At 43.4% G+C, this 13,268-nt stretch overlaps 1 protein-coding gene across 1 annotated transcript in view; it reads left to right on the top strand.

Annotated features, from left to right (window-relative positions):
- The first annotated feature begins 2,763 nt into the window (after positions 1-2,763).
- LOC141102543 (putative ferric-chelate reductase 1) overlaps positions 2,764-13,268 on the top strand; it is a 51,702-nt gene continuing 41,197 nt past the window's right edge. Inside the window, exon 1 of the mRNA XM_073591466.1 lies at positions 2,764-2,875. The gene's annotated coding sequence lies outside the window, so the exon portion shown is untranslated. The remainder of the gene's footprint in view (positions 2,876-13,268) is intronic.

Below are 13,268 nucleotides of genomic sequence, written 5' to 3' on the forward strand. Positions count from 1 at the left end.
TCAAGTAAAAAAAAAAATATCCAAATTTTTTTTGTTTTTTTTTTTAGAATTTTTCAGGTATGTTTGTTTTTTTGGGTGGAACCCCACTTTAATCAAACAGGCTCTTGTATATGAATCTAATTTATTTAAGATCTAACTAATTGCAGTGTATGGTCACCTTTAAAGATCAAGATCGGAAAAAATTAATTTATTGGGTTTAGAAACACTTCTCTGTTCTTTGTAATGTATTGAAAGAAAAAACACATTTCATAGATTTATTGGAATTGATAGAAATGAGATTAGCATCAAAAGGGTTAATTAACTGAGAACACCTATTAATTGCCTAACAAGACACATCCAATGAGATCAAATCAACCAATTGTATTGGGCATGCGCTATTATCAAAACCGCAGTTACCCTAGCGACAGTTGCAGTTTACATATGCGGGTATTTATTATCGTTACTTGCACTTCAATGTGCGCCGGTTCGCACGTTCAATTAATGACTTTTCTGACGCACCAATTAATGTATGAATTGCTGCAGTGCCTTCTTCTTAGTAAATCACCCCCATAGTCTTCAAGGAAAGGTGTAACAGCTATGTATGTCAAGTAGTATCCCTAAATTTGAGACTATGGATGAAACAGTAGGTTCAGGATGATACAACATTGGCGGAAAGGGTAACAGAACAACCGCTTAGTAATTCAATCCTGGGGATAGGGATGGGACGGGGAATGGGGGGGATAGAGATGAGGCTGTATATACGGATGGGTTCCAGGGAGAGGGAGTAGGGGTGACTTGGGGTATATCCATTGCTATGAGATGTTGCAGAATGTGGGGGTGACACATCGTGTTAAATGTTGTTGGATGAGGATGAGGTTGGGGGTGCCACCGGGCTCCAGCAAAAGTTGGGAAGATCCATAGGGTGGTCTTAAGGAGAATAAATTCCTGTAGGTAGAGGGAGGGATCCCTTGGTGGCAGAGGGAGATGGAGGGTGTCCAGGGTGGTCTGTAGATGGTAGTGCTTGCATCTAGCTTTTCTTTGTCCAGCAGAGATGTAAGGTCTAGTTAAACATCCGGAACTGTAGGTGGGCAGGAGGAGGTCCACTTTTTGAGTATATGTCTGGCTGACATAAAGCATGTAGATAGCCATGCTTTGTTGCGTGGTGGGGCCGTGGATGGGTCATCGCACAATTTGTGGAGGGGATTTCGAGGTTCCCGAAGGGCAAAGAGAAGATATCTGTTGTAGGGGTATGCCCCGTAACTTTTAGAGCAAAATTGGTTCCAAAAGGAGGTGATGTGGGGACAGTGCCAGAGTTTGTGGAGCAATGTAGGTCTCTGGCCACACAGAGGGCGATGTTGTTTGGGGGTTTGTTGATTTGAGGATATGAAGGCAATATAAGCATGATGCATTATTTTGAACTGTTGTTCACACCAAAATTCACTGGTGACAAAAAGACAGGTTGAATTGTATCCAGTAATGAAATGGTTCACAGCATCTGGGGAATGGAGGTCAGAGTTCCATGATGCAACAGAAGTTGTCTGCAGAGTTTTGCTGAGGCGTGTATTCAAAGGTGGGAAAATGTCCGTGATTTGTTGTTCCAGAAGGGTGTCCAGGATGGAGGGGCGAAAGCGTTGCATTTTGTGGCTGGCAACAACATGTTGGACCGCTTGGTGGACTAGCAAGAAATAGTATTTCGGCAGGCTGAAGAGAGGGCTGGATCGGTCTGGCACTGCTGACTTTTAATATTAGGACACCTACCTGTCCAGGGTTATCACCATGTCGGCACCCCAGCTGATTTTCGGATCAGCTCTCTGGTGCTGCCGCCACCATTCATGATAAGGGAAACTGGCAGTGAAGCCTTTCGGCTTCACAGTTGGCTCCCAACTGTGCATGCGCGAAGCACGCTGAGTTTTCTAACTTGCCTGGTGGCGGAGGAAGGGGGCCAAACTTCCGAGAGGCGGCTTCATGGCGCAGTCTTCCCGAAGTGGGGAAGGGTACACTTCCCCCGTCCCCCCTCCCCCCTGAAAGGTGCCAAATGTGGCACCCGAGGGGGGGGGAGCAGATAAGCGGAGGTTCCACTTTTGGGAAATCGGATCCTTATCTTCTGAGGCTACTGGGGAGAGACATCAGGACATCTTTTCTGTGGATCACAGATCCAACAAAGAGCTTTGTGACCTCCCTGAATCAGGGGCGGATCCAGGGGGGGGGGGCAACGGGGCAATTGTGTGAACCGCTTCTCTTCTCTTTTATACTCCATAGCTCCTGAAGTGTAGGTTTTTTTTTTATTTTTACAGTACACTTTATACTGTATTTTGTATTGCTGTAGTCATTTTTATATGAATAAATGGTTGTGTAATGAATCATCTGAGTTTCCATTATTTTGTATGCGGAAATTCGCTTTGATATACAAGCGCTTTGGATTACAAGTACGTTTCTGAAACGAATTATGCTTGCAATCCAAGGTTTTACTGTATTATAAAAAATAAACCTACCTCTTGGGTCTGAAAAAAACTTCCTGTAACCTGACTAATTGTTGTCTTAGTTGTTTTACCCCTGTTGTTCTATTGTTATTAGTTTATTATTAGCAGTAGTAATAAGTAGTATTAAAGTACAATATGTTATTGTGAGTTAGCTTGTTGTACATTTTCTCATCGCTTCCACTTACATTGCTCTTTTTTCAGGATTGGCAGTTAACTGTAAGTTATATAGACTGAAAGGATGTCGTAAGCTGATATACCTATGCTTACTAGAACATATATTCCCTGGTGCCTTCCTGTGACGACTATTAACAAGTCTGCTCAGTGTGTGCTTGTGTGTGTGCTTTACAGTCACTGAACTGTGAGGAGAGGAACACAGTCTACCTGTACTTAGAACAGCTGTGCTTCTGTGATCACAGGTAAGTGTGCTACCTACAGCCTAGTATATGCAGAGACAATCACAAATAACTACTGACAATTGCAATGATTTATGGGACCTGGGGACCTACCATTGTTTACATTTACATCTATATAGAAGAGAACATCATTTTTAGCATTTAGCTGTAAAGTAAGATGAAACAAATTAACATTATTACAAAATCTGTTAAATGTACTTATTTTGTCTAAAATGTTTTGTATGTGTATTTTATCTTAAAGAGTGCATTATTTACCATAGATGTGTGTGTGTGTGTATATATATATATATATATAAGCATTATAACTTGTTTATGGATATAAACAGTATATTGTGACAGAGCAAGACCATGAAAATGGAGGAGAATATGACACAGGATTCACATTAAGGGTTAATGCGAGGTTCCGGACTATTGTTTCTGAGCAGAGAAGACTGTGTTTTTTGTTTTCTCAGGATTCTGTACTTCTTGATCGGACCTTTTAATCCAGTGTCTGGATTTTACCAGGTGTTTGCACTCTAAGTACACAGGTGTGCAGAGTCCTATATATGCAAGCAGGATAGCTCAGAGCTCATAGTTTAGAGCAATGTTTCTCAACTCCAGTCCTCAAGGTGCCCCAACAGGTTGTGTTTTCAGGTATTTCATTATTTTGCACAGGTGATTTGATCAGTTTCACTGCCTTAGTAATTACCACAGCCGTTTCATCTGAGGGAAATCCTAAAAACATGACCTGTTGGGGCGCCTTGAGGACTGGAGTTGAGAAACACTGGTTTAGAGACAGCTCCCAGTGTGGGAGATAGAAGGTCTCACCCAGGGATAAGAGGAACCCCTGCCAGCAGCCAAGAGACAAGAGGTCTCACCCAGGGATCAGAGGTTCCCCAGCCAGGAGTCAAGAGACAGGAGGTCTCACCCAGGGGTCAGAGGTGCCCCAGCCAGGAGTCAAGAGACAGGAGGTCTCACTCAGGGGTCAGAGGGGTCTCAGCCAAGAGACAGGAGGTCTCAACCAGGGGTCAGAGGAGCCCAAGCCAACAGCCAGGAGACAAGAGGTCTCATTCCAGGAGTCAGGTCGGCTCCTTTCGGGGTGTCGGGTGAACCCCTATCCAGAAGCCAGGATTGAGCCATGCAGCCGAGCGCTGTCAATAAAGGCTAAGAGAGCCAAGTGGACCAGTAGAGCTGGGCAACACAGTCAGAGTGGCTGGTAAAAAGAGCAGCAATGCTACCAACAAGGGTGCCAGGTGCCTCTGTATTTTTGTTTGTTAATATTGATGTGGAAGAACCCCAACTGAACATGTGGGCATGTGAACTTCCTGCTTTATTTAACCACTTCAGCCCCGGAAGAATTTAGCCCCTTCCTGACCAGAGCACTTTTTTGCGATTCGGCACTGACAATTACGCGGTCATGCGACGTTGTACCCAAACAAAATTGACATCTTTTTTTTCGCACAAATAGAGCTTTCTTTTGGTGGTATTTGATCGCCTCTGTGGTTTTTATTTTTTGCGCTATAAACAAAAAAAGAGCGTCAATTTTGAAAAAAACGCATTATTTTTTACTTTTTGCTATAATAAATATCGCCCAAAAATATATAAAAAAACAATTTTTTTCCCCAGTTTAGGCCGATACGTATTCTTCTACATATTTTTGGTAAAAAAAAAATCACAATAAGCGTATATTGATTGGTTTGCGCAAAAGTTATAGCCTCTACAAAATAGGGGATAGATTTATAGCTTTTTTATTATTATTTTTTTTTACTAGTAATGGTGGCGATCTGCGATTTTTATCATGACTGCAAGATTATGGCGGCCACGTCGGACAATTTTGAAATATTTTTGGAACCATTGGCATTAATACAGCGATCAGTGCGATTGAAAATGCATTGATTACTGTAAAAATGTCACTGGTTAACACTAGGGGGCGGTGAAGGGGTTAACTGTGTTCCCTGGGAGGTGATTCTAACTGAAGGGGGAGGGACTAACTACAGGAAGTGACAGATCGTGGTTCCTAGCTAATAGGAACACACGATCTGTCACTCCTGTCAGAAGAGAACAGGGAAGTGTGTGTTTACTGTCCCTGTTCTGTGTCTCCAGCTCACGATCACTTGGTTGGCGGTCATCGCGACCGTTGGCCATGAGCATTGGCACCACCGCTGTGCAGTGGGCGCACGCGCGGTTTCGCGCAGGGATGCCAACCTGCCGCAGTAAAACTGCGGTGGCTGCTCCGGAAGCGGTCAAAAAAGAGGGATGCCACGCCCTAAAAAGCAACTACAACATGTGTATAATCTCCCTAATACCAATATACAGTGCCTTGAAAAATTATTTATACCCCTTGACATTTTGGCACATAGTTGTGAAGTGGAAGGAAAATGATAAATGGTTTTCAAAATATTTTACAAATAAATATGTGAAAAGTGTAGCGTGCATTTGTATTCAGCCCCCCAATTACAGCTACAAGTCTTTTTGGGGATGTCTCTACCAGCTATACACATCTAGAGAGTGACATTTTTGCCCATTCTTCTTTGCAAAATAGCTCAAGCTCTGTCAGACTGGATTGGCATCTGTGAACAGCAATTTTCCAGTCTTGCCACAGATTCTCAATTGGATTTAGGTCTGGACTTTGTTTCGGCCATTTTAACACATCAATATGCTTTGATCTAAGCCATTCCACTGTATCTCTGCCTGTATGTTTAGGGTCGTTGTCCTGCTGGATGGGGAACCTTCGCCCCAATCTCAAGTCTTTTGCAGACTCTAATGCCCCGTACACACGGTTGGATTTTCCAATGGACAATGTCCGATCGGAGCGTGTTGTCGGAAATTCCGACCGTGTGTGGGCGCCATCGGACATTTTCCATCGGATTTTCCGACACACAAAGTTGGACAGCAGGGGATAAAATTTTCCGACAACAAAATCCGATCGCGTCAATTCCGACCGTGTGTGGCCTGTTCCGACGCACAAAGTGCCACGCATGCTCAGAAGAAATTCCGACACGGGACAGCTCGTTCTGGTAAACGTAGCGTTCGGAATGGATACAGCACTTTCGTCACGCTGCAATGTTCAAAATGGTTTAATACAGCGCACTCTCTTCTTCTTTATAATGTGACAAGAATTAAGTAGTTTTGCTGCTCATATTCACACACACTTCTCACAAACTTATTTCGTTACTATTTATCGGGATTCCCTCAATATATTTTGATTTCTCACATCTGACAACAACATTTTTTTTTTTTTTTGGACTTTAATGTAGATTCTTTTTTTGTGTTTCTCTTTTTTATTTTTTTTTTTTTTTTTGGTGATTTTGATTTGTATTCCCGAAAATGTTTGTGTGTTTTTTGTGACAAGTTCCCACAACACCACTAATATGTTGTTCTATTTAATCTGTAGGAGATTGTTTGGTGTTGTTGTCCCTTGTTAATTTCACATTGTACTTTAGAAATGTACCTGAATCGTCACCAACAAACTGTCCTTTTTGGATGAAAACACACACAGGAGAGTAGAATTTACCCAAAAAAATTTTATTAAGGGCTCACAACTAAACAAAGAGGGAGGCAACGCTGGAGAAACTGCAGAAGTGGGTGAAGCCTTGGACCCCCGGGGCAGACATCAACTATTTAAAAGCAAAATTGGTGGCCTGAGGAGTCCATATCATAAGGGAGGGCAGTCTGGTCCAGAAGTCCCAGAGATCCGGAAAGCAGCAGATGACATCTGTGTCCCCAGGCTGTGGTCATACGAGAGACTGCAGACCAGACTGAACCCAGGGCAATCACTCTCAGGTCTTCTTTCCACGCTTCCTTCCAGCCTTTGGCTGTGGTGGTGGAGTTGTGGCAGCAGGAGGAGGAGGAGGAGGAGGATCGTCGATCTCAATGACATCCGTCTTGTGTGTCAGTTCCCCACTCTCCCCCTTACGAAGGACTTTATAAATCAGGTCCTCAGAGATCTTGCGTTGACCCTCCTGCATGTCCTGCAATTTTGTGGCAGCCATGCAGGCAAAGGCCTCTTCAGGACTGGGGAAGGCTCGGAGGGACGCCGAAGCCTCCTGGATCAGCCTGTACGCTGAATCCTGCACGGGACTCGGAATGGCCTTCCTGGCTCGTTTATATGGCAGGCGGAGGGGAGGGACCTGAGACTCAGTCAGGCTGCGACTTGTCCCTGGCTTCTCTTGGCTGACACTTAGCCCCGCCTCCTCCTGGCTGCCACTAATCCCCGCCTCCTCCTGACTGCCACATTCCACAACCTCCTCCTGGCTGAGGTGTTCCTGTGTATGAAAAAGGGACATAGTTTTTAGTTTTTTATTCATCAATCACACACAATTTTCACCTCCTGACTGCTGCAAATTGAATGTTAACAAATATAACAGACTATCCTTCTGAGCCCAGCAGTTTTCATTCTTTTCCCAATTTTGGGTGCCCACTACTGTCTATTGATATGTAAAGCACTTTTTTTAATCAGCAATTAGTGATCAATAATAACATCTAATAAACATAATTTATTTATTGACCAGAAATCTGTAGAAGAATGCTATACCTGACTCCAGCTGGGCTCCTCCACTTCTTCCTGGCTGGAAGGCCCAGGTTGGACATCGGAAGCCTCAGCTGGGATGGAAGGAAGCGTGGAAGGAAGAGTGGAGAGGGATTCCCTGACTTCAGTGTGGTCTGACAGAAATCGCAGTCTCTCATAGTACCACAGCCTGGGGACAAAAAATGTCATCTGCTGCAGCTCTGGACCTCTGGGAATCTGTGACCTTCTTGCGTTCCCTAAGATAAGTGCTCCTCAGGCCACCAATTTTAGCTTTCAAATAAGGGATGGTTGCTGTGGGGACCACCGGCTTCACCAACTCCAGCAGTTTCTCCAGTGCTGCCTGCCTCTTCTGTTTGTGATTATAGTGGGGGTGTCTCACTTGCCACAGACAGGGCAGCTCCCTGTACTTGTCTATGAACAGGGGCAGGAAATTGTGGTCGTTGAACCCATCCATTTTCTCTGTAAGACACAACACAAGACAAAGCCTAATGTCAGGCCAAACTCCCCTAATCTTGTTACAATATAGGCTTCCAAGCAGTATAGGCCCAAGTTTAGATCCTACCTTCGTTAGCACGATCGGCGTCTCCGATGCTCCTTCCTCCGCTCACAGATCGTACCTAAGACGCGCGCGTTACGATTTATACACACTGCGCATGCGTATAACTCCGCCCGCCCCTGACGTTCTTTCTAGTCTATTCCCCGCCCCTTTTCGTTTGGCGCAGTGGGGGAAGAGCACATGGCGGATAGACAGCAGGATCATGCTAATTGTAGCAACGAGGAGGAGGAGGAGGAGGAAAGGCCAGAGCCTGAAACGTCCCGATCCAGAAGGAGATTAAAGGACTCAAATATGTCCTTTGGGGAGATGTTGGAGATGGTGGACATCCTGAAGAAGGCCGACTATGATGGAAAGTATGGGCCTTACCCCAACCCCAATGTCCGAAAGGCCAAGATCATGGCGAAAGTGGTCAGGAGTCTGCACCGGAAATTCGGGGTACGACGATCGAAAGATCAGCTCAGAAAGAGGTGGTCGGACCTGAAATTACGAGAACATGAGCAGTACAGAAAGATCCGGAGAGTGCTGCAAAAAAGTAAGTAGTTGTGCTGTGTTCCTATTCTTTATGTTTATTACGTTCGTGCTGCTCCATGTGCTTTTAGGAACTGTTGTACAGTTTAAAATGGCAACTTTCATGTTCATGGGCACATTATTCGTTCGGATCACACATTGTTATTTCGGACGATAAAATACCATTGTTTAGGCCATATGCATTTGGCCACCATTTTGACGCCCTATACTTGTCTTCAAAGAACTGGGTTGTGTAGATGGCTTTGTTACTAGAATGAAATGCAAACTAGATTCTGTGTAAGGAGAGGACACTGGAGCACTAGTGTGGGACACAAGAACACCATTTTTATTAGGGGGGGCCACACAGGTGCTTCAGTGTATACTATAGGGGGGGCTACATCTGTGAAGCTTTTACCAAACAGGTAAAGTATTGCAGCTTGACAAAGGACACTAAAAAAGCTACATCTTGGAACTCTGCTAAAATAGATAATTGTACCCCACTTCCAAGCAATGTTTCATCTTTATAGTTCTGCCATCAAATATCTGTGTGCTAATTATACCATTTTTGTTTTACATAGGGGAGAAAAGACTCGGAAGACACCAATCATCCGAGGAGACCAGAGCCCCCCCCCCTCTGGAAGAAGGGGAAATCCCCCCAACACAAGATGAGCAGGAGGATGAAGACGTGGTGGAAGTAGTTACCACAACAGGTGAGTGTCTGCGACCACAGGCTCCGATAAGAGATGGATTGCGGCATTTTTTTGAAACCTAATTTATTTTGGGTTTCCTCTCTTTTTAGGTGATCGTGAGGTTGTGGATGAAGATCCTTTCACATCAGAAAGTGCCCAGATCCTGATAGGGGAGATCATGGGGTGTAATTTACAATTGGAAAACATCAAGCAAAACATCAATGATGTTATTCCAAAATATAAAAACACCATTGATGTTTTGGGGCGAGTTTAAAGCCCCTCCAAATCACTTTCTTCTTTTGTGTGCTACAATGTGCGAAATGTTTTTGTGATTTTTCCCAAAGCCAAATTTGGAGGATGCACACAGTGTGTCAACATGTGCTATCTGCCATCACGTGAGATCAATGGACGCGTTTTGGGGGTGATTTTGGATAATGACACCACAAAAATTGGTATACAACAAACATGTTGGTTTGTCAGAAAAACCTTTGGTAAATGCACATGTGATTGTGCAGGTATTAAAAAGATTGTTCATCAAGAATGTGTGGATTATTGTCTCACGCTACAACACTTTTGGGGTGATGTAATTGTTGTTTTATGAGAAAATGGGGGTTATTTCCTAAGGGGAAATCCACTTTGCACTACAAGTGCAGTTTCAGTGCAGTTGCAAGTGCACTTGTAGTGAAAAGTGTCTTTGCATTTAGTAAATAACAGCCAACAGTGCTTTGTATAAGGTTACACAATCACAACATTTTCTGCACTCCACACATTTCTGTCAGGGTCAGCTCAAACAAACACAAGCAGTAAATGTCCACAAAGAAGAGCCTGGGGGGAGATGCCTGTCGAGAACTTGAAGTCCTGCAGACTTCTCCCTGTGGCCAAATACCGCAGGGTAGCGACCAACCTCTGCTCCGGAGTGATGGCTTGCCTCATGCAGGTATCCTGCCTACTAATATAAGGGGTCAGCAAAGCCAACAAACGGTGAAACACGGGGTCCGTCATCCTGAGAAAGTTCCTGAAATCATCAGGATTATTCTCACGGATCTCACGGAGCAAAAGCATATGAGAGAACTGGTGACGCTGAAGCAACCAATTCTTGGTCCATGAACTCCTCCCCACCCTGTTCATGGACTGGACTTGTGTCAAGGTCAGGACCCCAACACCAAGCCCCCACACAGCACGAACTGTACGAGGAGTACGCATACGAAACATGGCTAGAAAACGGTCGGCTGCTCAGAACGAAGTAACAGAACGCACTGAGGAACAGCAAGGCCTGTGAAGAGCGACCTGAAAAACAGCAACGAGCAGGCAAGATCACACAGAAAACTCTGATACGAACTGACTGCACGCACTGAAGAGCAGATACAAACCCACAAGCACAAACTGAACAGCAGAAAACGATCTGAAAACCACGAGTCTGAAAAAGCGCGAATTGTCTCTCACCAAACTTTTACTAACACGAGATTAGCAAAAGGAGTCCAAAGGGTGCCGCGCTTGGTTCTGAACTGGCCTTTTCTAGTCTCGTCGTACGTGGTGTACGTGACCGCGTGGTTGTCGATCGGAAATTCCGACAACTTTGTGCGACCGCGTGTAAGCAAAACAAGTTTGAGCCAACATCCGTCGGAAAAAATCCTAGGATTTTGTTGTCGGAATGTCCGAACAAAGTCCGACCGTGTGTACGGGGCATAACAGTTTTTCTTCTAAGATTGCCCTGTATAAAAGTAAACACTTTTTATAGGCCATCAGGTGAGACTGAACCAGCTGATATTAATTTGCACTGACAAGGGGCTGGATTGCTTTCTAATTACTGATAGATTTCAGCTGGCGTCTTGGCTTTCCATGCCTTTATGCACCCTTTATGCACCTCCATTTCTTCATGTGTTCAATACTTTTTCCCTGTGTTATCCCATTTTATTACACATAGATTAATTTCTGAATGTATTTGTTTTGGTTTCTTTGTAAATATGGATTGCATGGGTCATTACCGACATGTGGTGAACATAATATGTCATCAATGCCTTTAAAAATATACAGTATCTCACAAAAGTGAGTACATCCCTAACATTTTGGACATTTTCACTTAGGGGTGTACTCACTTTTGTTGCCAGTGGTTTAGACATTAATGGCTGTGTGTTGTGTTATCTTGAGGGGACAGCCACTTTACACTGTTATACAAGCTGTACACTCACTACTTTAAATTGTAGCAAATGTCATTTCTTCAGTGTTGTCACATGAAAAGATATAATAAAATATTTACAAAATTGTGAGGGGTGTGCTCACTTTTGTGAGATACTGTATTTAGCTAGAAAAATGGTGACGTGTTCAATACTTATTTTACCCACTGTGTATATATGTGTGTGTGTATATATATATATATATATATATATATATATATATATATATATATATTCTAATATATATTCTGATTTTTTTTTGCATATTTGTCACACTTAAATGACTCAGATCATCAAACAAATTTTATTATTATACAAAGATAACACGAGTAAAAACAAAATGCAGTTTTTAAATGATGGTTTCATTTATTTAGGCAAAAAAGCTGTCAAAAGCTGCCTGGCTTTATGTGAAAAAGTAATTGCGCCCTAAACCTAATAACTGGTTGTGCCACCCTTGGCGGCAACAACTGTAATCAAGTGTTAGCAATAACTGGCAAAGAGTCTTTCACATTGCTGTGGTGCAATTTTGGCCCACTATTCTTTGCAGAATTGTTTTAATTCAGCCCCATTGGAGGGTTTTCCAGCATGGCCTGTGTTAGGTCATGATACAGCATCTCAATTGGATTTAAGTCTGGCTTTGACTAGGCCACTCCAAAACCTACATTTTGCTTTGTTTGAACCATTTGGAGGTGGACTTGCTGTTGTGTTTCGGATCATTGTCCTGCTGCATAACCCAAGAGCACTAGAGCTTGAGGTCAAAAGGTAATGACCGGACATTCTCCTTTAGGATTTTCAGGTAGAGGTCAGAATTCATGGTTCCATCAATTATGGTAAGTCGTCCAGGTCCTGCAGCTGCAAAGCAGCCCCAGACCATCACGCTACCACCACCATGTCTATCTGTTGGTATGATGTTCTTGTTATGAAATGCTGTATTCGTTTTATGCCAGATGTAATGGGATGCACACCTTCCAGAAAGTTACATTTTTGTCTCATCAGTCCACAGGACATTTGCCTAAAAGTCTTGGGGATAATCAAGATGTTTTTTGGTAAATGTGAGATGAGCCTTTGTGTTCTTTTTGGTTAGCAGTGGCTTTGGCCTTGGAACTCTCCCATGGATGCCATTTTTTCCCAGTCTCTTTCTTACTGTTGAACCATGAACACTGATCTTACCTGAGGCAAGTGAGGCCTGCAATTCTTTAGACGTTGTTCTGGGTTCTTTTATGACCTCCTGGATGAGTGGTTGTCATGCTCTTGGAGTAATTTTTGTAGGCCGGCCACTCCTGGGAAGGTTTACCACTGTTCCAAGTTATCTCCATTTGTGGATAATGGCTCTCCCTTAGAAACGGCTTTGAAACCCTTCCTAGACCGATACATGTACATTACTTTATTTCTAATCTGTTCTTGAATTTTTTTAAATTGTGGCATGATGTGTGGCTTTTTGTGATCTGTTAGCGTGCTTCACTTTTGTCAGACAGCTTCTATTTATGGGGTTTCTTGATTCAACAGGTCTGGCAGTAATCAGGCCTGGGTGTAGCAAGTGAAATTTAACTCCGCTTTCCAATATATATGTACAGCTTTTACAGGGTACAACTCCCACAGTGGCCCTTATTTGCCCATTCCTTCCATTCTCTGGTCAGAAAGTGCTCTTTTCAGGACAGTGAAGTCAATTTCCTTTTCTTTGGAGGTATCATTAATCGTGTTATCCAATGTCCTATACCCTTCCCCAGTTTCAAGTTTATTCAGAATTAAAATCTAAAAAGAACATCCTCCAGGCTGGTTACTGGGTCAGTGTACATGGAGTTACTATTGGGTGAGTACTGGTAGCCTCTGCATAATCATGAAAAGAACCCTGATCATCATCATCATTTGTGCTGCCGTTATCAGGATATGCACAGTGACTGTATTTTGAATACATTCAATTACCACCCATCAGCGGCCCTTTTACTTGTACTGACACTTTTTT

Source organism: Aquarana catesbeiana, linkage group LG07 (assembly GCF_042186555.1).
Source record: "Aquarana catesbeiana isolate 2022-GZ linkage group LG07, ASM4218655v1, whole genome shotgun sequence".
In the NCBI taxonomy this organism is placed as follows: domain Eukaryota; kingdom Metazoa; phylum Chordata; class Amphibia; order Anura; family Ranidae; genus Aquarana; species Aquarana catesbeiana.